We start from the raw sequence: 8,107 nt of genomic DNA on the forward strand, positions 1-8,107 counted from the left end.
TTCTTCATAAAAAAACTATATTAAAAATTTAATTTCCAAATAATTTTTTTTTTATTGAAATTTAAAAAATGATATGCCATAAACGAATGATATGCCATAGAATATAGAATATATGCCATAAACGAATGATATCATTTTTGGAGTCATTGATGGTCATTGGTCTGGATTGTCCTTCAGAGATGGTTGTAAGGTCTTCTGAATGTTTCTCAAGGAAATTTTCTGCCATCATTTCCAAAGATTACAGTTTCCAAAGACTGTCTTTGTTCACATGCCTTAGCATTGCTCTGTGGGCATGACGTGCTGCTCAAGGGTAATGAATCATTGTAAAAATTTATCAACAGTGATAATTTTTTCAAAACATATGAGCGACACAATATTCTGAAATCATATATGATTATGATATCTCAATATTATAAAGGAACATTATGGGTGTACAATCCCATAAGCAGAATATCATATCATATTGGTTGTACCTTTGTGGAAATATTTAATAAGGTGATGACCATAGTTGGAAAAAAGGGTAGCTGTTTGCACATTCATGAGTCCCTTCCTACCGCAGGAACTCTTATGATCAGTCTCTCCATTAGTCTTATGCTATAGATTTATAAAAACAATTTCAAAACTTATGCCCAAGGTTTGTTAGAGTCTCAATGTAAATTATGAATCTCCTGTATTTGTGGATCTTCAATGCCTTTAATATTATATGGCATCGAAACCAGAACTGGAAAAGAGACCTCTTACTCTGTAATTTGAGCCTGCAGATTCTTGTAAATCAATTTGGAATGAATTTATGAAACATTCATTCCCGAGCCAAATAAGTTAATAACCATCAAATTATAAATTGTAAATGCACACATACAGGTTCAGACATTTTTGGTCAAATAGAAAGTAGGATTGAGACCAACCATAAGCTGTAATCAGCTGATGTTGTTAAATGGCGAAGGGCTATTTTGGAAAATGGCTAAATTAAGTATCAAAATCTGCCAATTTCTCAAAGCATTCTAATAACATCATGTTAAGATTAAAACTAGGAAAATATGCCTAAATGAATAAGCGTGTTTTGTGGAAGGGTAAGGCTGCCACTGTTTTAACTTTTTGGGATTGCTTTACCACAGAGCACACCATGCATGGGGCAGGTGGATGATTAGACATCAAGAAAAGTCTAGACCACTATCAGGTTGAGAAGAATCTCCTATGAAAAAATTGTGTTTTTATATGGGAGAGACTAAACATGTTTAAATGATTATCATTAAAGTTTTCTTGTTTAAAGTTGAAAAAATATACAAATTCAAATTTCATATATATTATTAATTATAAATTACAAATTTATAAAATATAATTATTAAAATTTAATATTATTATATTACCCGACGAACCCATGCACCCTGTTTCCAAAAATGCCATCCCCATCCCTGTCCCCGCACCCACGTTTCCTGGCAACATAAGTGAAAGCACATGATTAGAAAATGGTTAATATACCTGCCAATAGATAACCCACCTTTCTTCAAGTGGGAATGTCAAATGGGAGAAATAAACCTAACTAGAGCTATATGTGGAGGATCTATGGCATCAAGTCATGTGTTGATCAATAGGGTTGTGGTTGGAAAGTTGTCGAAGGAGGAGAAAAAATTCTCCTATGGGTTACCCACTTTTTGGTGGGTAACAATGACATTTGGTTATATGCACCCTTCCCGACTAGATATATATATATATATATATATATATATATATATATATATATATATATATATAATATATATATATATATATATATAATATATATATATATATATATATATGAGAAACTTTGCATATTTGTGTATGATGGTTTGGATTCATATGGATGCACATTATATGTATATATATATATATATATATATATATATATAGTGTGTGTGTGTTTTATTTTCAATTGTATATTTATGTATTTTTCGGTAGGCCAACTTTTTGGTCCCGCCTTTTCCTGATTTTGGTATGGTTCATATTTTTGGGATCTACCAATTTGATGAATGGTTCGATTTTGATAACATTGGTCCAGTGTGATCTACCTTGAAGTATTTATTTCATGAACTAGGGGGGGCACAAATAGGAGGCTTTGATTGCTCGTATGTGTCCACTGTAATCCATACTTAACACCTTCCATTTTCCCCATATATCCACATCCCATATTCGGTTTTATTGCTATAAGTCACCAACATTTTTTCGTGGTTTTCCTAATCCTTGAGTAGGGACTTGGAAACATTGCCCTAAGAGGTTGATGCAACAAAAATAAAAAAATCATGAGGCATATGTTAAAATGCAAAAGATTGGCATGGATAATGAAAGTGCATGGAAAAATTCCTAGCCTATGCTCTACCCCCCTTGTAAGCACTCATCTAGATCCTAGCTTGATCCAAATTGGATCCTTAAACATTTTTCATGACTGTTTCAAATTATGTCAGATCAAATCTTATGAATAACCAGCTTATCAGAAATGACCTCTGGACAATGGCAATTGTGGCCAGCACGGAACAACGAGGACCCTCGGTCAAAGCGCACTGACCGTTGGCCCATGGAGACCACGCATGGACGCAAATTGGCAATCGGAAGCCCAGATCCAGAAACAGGCAGTTTTGGATACACAATCACGTATCGTAGGGCAAAACCCTCAGAGAAGGAAACCCCCGAGCGCTCAGCCATGAGGAAATAGGAAAACCATGCGGAAACCATCAGAGGCGGGTCCCGCATCCAAAACCGATAGGATATCGCATGCACTTTGAGTGGTAAGCGGGTTTGGCCGAGTTCATCGCGATGCCATACACTGGGCGACGCGTGTCCAGCGGATGAGAGAGAAAACCGCTTACATCGCGTGAGTAACGGTCGAGCAACTTACCTGCGCGATATAGACAGAGACCGTAGGATCTGGAGGCTCCAGATCAATGGCAGAGAATCAACCCGATGGATGACCGGATTTGACGGGAAATAGACTGAGGCACATAAAGATTTGAGGTTCGGCATGACCGATGAGCTGGAAGAAGAATCAGTTTCGCGGGAAAATCCTGGAGTAACGGAAATAATGTCCATTCAAAGAAAACTGACACTCAGTTCGCAAGGCAACAAGTGGCCACCTCTCTGTGCAACATTATACAACAATGATGACGCAGAACAGGGGAATTCCAGCGGACAGAGGTGGGCGATCCAGAGAGCCGGGAAGAGGAAACGAGCAATCAAGGAGCAGATTGGCTTTAAGCCACAACAGACACAAAGACAAAAGACAGAGAATAGAAGAGAAGGGAACAAAAGTAGAGAAAGAAGCGAATTGCAGAGGACAGAGAAGCCGAGCTGACCTGCAAAGCAAAGGTAGCATCAAGCAAACAGAGACAAAGAGAGTCTGAGAGTCGTGAACTCCAGAGAAGGCTTGAGAGGTTCAAGCAACTCCTCTGTGTATACATGTCCAGTATTGAGTGCCAAATTGGACTCATACCATTGAGACCAGTTGAGGTCGAGATTCAGTAAGGAGGAGTCTGTGTACTCTAGAGGCTTGGGGGATCCAAGTACCACCCTATTGATCATCATCTATTAAGTGAGACTCAAATTGAGCTCCTTATTGTAAAATCTTTTCTTTTAGACACAATAAAAAAGGCCACCACTGAAGCTGGACCAAGAGACATAGCCGAGGAGGATTGGGTGAACTCCTTATTAAATTTGTTGTGTTTTTGTATTTGCTTACTGTGTTTCTCTTACTGTTTCAAGTGTCTGTGTATTTCGCAATCTTATCAATCCGTTGCTTAAAATAACATAGACACACCCCAACACATGAGTTTGTGATACCTTCATTACTTAACTAAGATCATTCACGAGTGATTTTCAGATCAAGTGGTATCAGAGCATTAGGTTGTTAAGGATAGACAAGCTTGTGCTGGATTTTGTTGTTGAATGCTAAATAGATCAACGCTTAAATTAGAAGGAGAGTTGGTTGGGACTAACCCAGAGATTGGAAGAGTCTATCCTCAGAAGAAAATGTCAAAGGAAAATCCCTTGGGGCCAGATCCTCAATTTATAGATAGTTTCATGGCCATGAGGTCCATGGTAGAGGAAATGTATAAGGACTTTAGGAAACATAAAGATGAAAATTCATCAGGCTCCAAACAAGATAAAGGAGAAGAAGAGTCTCTCCTCCATGACCACTCAAAAGGAAAAGGGAAAGAAGAAAGCTTTCTCACACCTCCTAATAGCCCTGAACATAAAAAGAAGACATCTTTGATTAAATTAGATGTTAAATTTGATTTACCAATATATGACGAAGAGTTGAATGCAGAGAAGCTGGATAATTGGATCAGGCAAATTGATGTTTATTGCAAAGTGCAGAGTATCGACTCAGACAAGAGTAAGATTCAGCTGGCCAGCCTATGCCTCGAAGGCACTGCCTTGGTATGGTGGGAAGGCAAGACACAAGCTGACATGAAGAAACATGGTAAGATTCTTTCTGTCTGGAGTGAATTTGTTTCTGCAATCAAAAAACAGTTCTATCCACTAGTTTACATGCAACAAGCCATGATGAGTTGGCAAACTCTTCGCCAATTGAAAGGGCAGAGTGTACAGGGTTACACTCAAGAATTTAGGAAGAGAGCTTTGATTCTAGGAATCTCTCTAGACTCACCTGAGACTCTATTGAAGTACATAGGGGGTCTACACCAGTGTTGTTAAAAGCGCGATTAAATCGCGCTTTTTTTTTCAAAAAAGCGCGCTTTTTTCCCTAAGCCGATTCAATCGCGCTTTTTATGGGAAAAAAGCGCCTAAATTTTTTTTTGCCGCTTTTTTCGAAAAAAGCGCGTTTTTTTCGTAAAAAAGCTCGGGGGTCCCTGGCAGCGCGATTTATAATGAAAATTGAAAAAATGAAAAAAAATGAATATTTTTGTACCAAACGCTTTTTTCCCGCTTTTTTCCGCTTTTTTCCCGCTTTTTTCCGATTTTTTCCGCTTCATTCCCGGCGCCGATTTAATCCCGCTCGCGCTTTTAACAACATTGGTCTACACAGCTACATGAGGCACAGTATCCTCATGTTTCATACCACTAGTATAAATGAGGTATCTGTTCAAGCTACGCATCTAGAAGCTAGAGGAAAGAATGGGAACCCAGAAGTTGTGGGATCATCCAAACCCATTGCAAGCAAGAATAAGGAGAAAAGAAAACAGAAATGGAAAGAAAGGAAGGCCAATACTGTACAAAATACCAAGTCTTCATGCACTCACTATAAAAGGGATGGGCATGATAATGAGCACTGTTGGATTCTGCATTCGGAGCTGAAATCAAAGAAGTTCGAGGGCAAGAAGAAGAAGACTGCTGCATCTATTCAAAAAGATTTGGGGTCGGACTCAGGAGATAAAACAATCATTGCAGCCACAGGCATAAAAGGAAAAACTCTGAAGCATCTACTAATAATTCTGCACAATTTGTTAATGAAGAAGAAAATGAGAGAAAAAGACACGAGCTTTTCCATATTTGAGTTATTTCAAAACATCAAAAGATTGATACTTTGTTTGATAGTGGCTCACAAGTAAATTTAATTTCTAAAGCAATTGTAAAGAAGTTGGGATTACTGACTACACCTCACAAGAAACCATACCCATTAGGTTGGTTAAGTGATAAAACACAACTACAAGTGACTAGACAATGTAAACTTAAGTTTTCTTTTGGGTCAGCATTTGCAAATGAGGTTGAGTTAGATATAATTCCTCTAGATATATGTGGAATTGTTTTAAGAAGTCCTTACTTGTACGATAGAAAAGCTATTTTCTATAGAGCTGAGAACAAGTATCTACTCATTAAAGATGGAATCGAATACTTTGTAAGATCTCATAAGCTCAAGAATAATTATACTCTCGTAAACTCAAGGCAGATGAAACGAATTGTAAATTCATGCAAATAATTTTTACTGATGGTTGTAAGGGAAAAGGAACCCGATAAAACCAATTTATTTTAAGGCTGTGATGCTAAACAACAAGCTGATTTAGAAAAAGTTGTTTCAGAGTATGATATCTTGTTTCAAGAACCTAAAGGTCTGCCACCCAAAAAGGAAATAGTGCATGATATTAATTTGCAGCAAGATGCTCCATTTCCTAACATTGGGATGTACAAGTTGTCCACTTTAGAGAATGCAGAAATCAAGAAGCAGGTGCAGGAGTTGCTTGAAAAAGGGTTCACCAGACCTAGCACATCACCATGTGGGTCGCCAATCGTTTTGGTGAGAAAGAAAGATGGCTCGTGCAGAATGTGCATTGATTACCGGGCACTGAATAAGATAACAATCAAAAATCGTTATTCCCTTCCTCGCATAGATGATCTATTAGATCAATTAAAGGAAGCTGTTTATTTTTCCAAGTTAGACTTGCATAGTGGATATCATCAGGTCAAAGTTGCAGAACAAATGCATGGAAGACTACATTCAAAACAAAGCAGGGAATGTATGAGTGGATGGTTATGCCTTTTGGCTTAACTAATGCTCCTGCTACTTTCATGAGAATAATGAATGATGTACGCAGACCTTTTCTTGATGATTTTGTTATTGTATATTTCGATGACATTTGTAACAACCCATCTAAATTGACCCATTAATAAAATTTTAAACTTTATATATATATAAATATATATATATACACATTAAATTTTATAAAATATATAATTAGACTTTATAAATATAATGTTATAAGTAAATATCATTAAATGTTTATAACATATATTTAATGAAATGTTATAAGTAAATATCATTAAAAGTTTATAACATATATTTAATGAAATGTTATAAGTAAATATCATTAAAGTTATAACATATATTTAATGAAATGTTATAAATATATATAGTTAAAGTTTATAACTTATGCAATGAAGTGTCATAAAGGATATCATTTAAACTATATATCACATATAATGGGAACATTGTAAAATATATCTGGACTCGTAAAAGGCTATGCGTTAATCTACCTGAACCATCATTGAGACCATTAAATGATGGTGCGCCCAACCAGCTTAGAAGTAATTAGCAGAGCGGCGCTGCCAGGACGAGTTATGAGTGAATTGAATTGCATGCAGAGAGGTGTCAAGGGGGAGAAGAGTGGTGGCCGGAAGCAGGAGGGTGGCCACCGCCGAGCCTGCCTATTTATATCACTATTCTGGACCGATGCAGGGGGAAAAACGGGAGAAAAGGGCAGAGGAGGAGAGGCATAATTTCACCAAAGTCAGTTGAGAGAAGGGGGACTATCCATTGAAGAGCTTTGAGTGGTCTGAGGCTTTGGGCACGGAGGGACAGAGAGCTTCTGTGGAGAAGCTTTCTGGATTGAGCAGCTAGGTTTGCTCCGTCCGGTTGGGAGGTTTGGCCTCTCGAAAATTGAATCAAATTAACCACAGCATCACCAGCAGCAGATTCACCAGACAGAAGCAGGATCAGCAGCAGTTAAGGTATGTACCGATTTAATGTTCAGGCTTTTGTATTTCAGATTTAGTTCTGCGTTTGAATGTTTATTACAACATTCTTATATTTAGCAAAACATGGGAAGAACATTTAAACCATGTTAAGCAGACACTAGATGTTTTGAAAAGAGAAAAACTTTATGTTAAACTCTCAAAATGTGAATTTGGAAAAACATCTTTGAATTATTTGGGGCATATAGTAGGGGGTGGTGAATTGAAGATAGATCCCTCTAAAGTGGCAGTCATTGTAAACTGGCCTAAACCCAAATCTGCTACAGAAGTGAGAAGCTTCTTAGGAGCAGCACAATAATTGTAGCTCCCTTATATGCTTTGACAAGATTGAACAAGGTGTTTCAGTGGGATGCAAACAGCAGAAAGCCTTCGACACCTTGAAAGAAAACATTAGTACAACACCAATACTAGCACTGCCCAATCTTCAAAGACCATTTGAAATCCAAACAGATGCCAGTGACTATGCCATGGGAGCAGTGTTGATACAACATGGTAAACCCATATGTTATCATTCTGAGACATTTAATTCTGCAGTAGTTAACTATCCAACATATGATAAAGAATTGTATGCATTAGTACAGAGTGTGAAAAAGTGGAAACATGTTTAATGGGCAAAGAGATAGTTATCCATACTGATCATCAACCACTT

The sequence above is a fragment of the Pinus tabuliformis genome, chromosome 4_2, assembly GCF_031772625.1.
Source record: "Pinus tabuliformis cultivar Carrire ecotype Pingquan chromosome 4_2, CPIR1, whole genome shotgun sequence".
NCBI lineage: Eukaryota > Viridiplantae > Streptophyta > Pinopsida > Pinales > Pinaceae > Pinus > Pinus tabuliformis.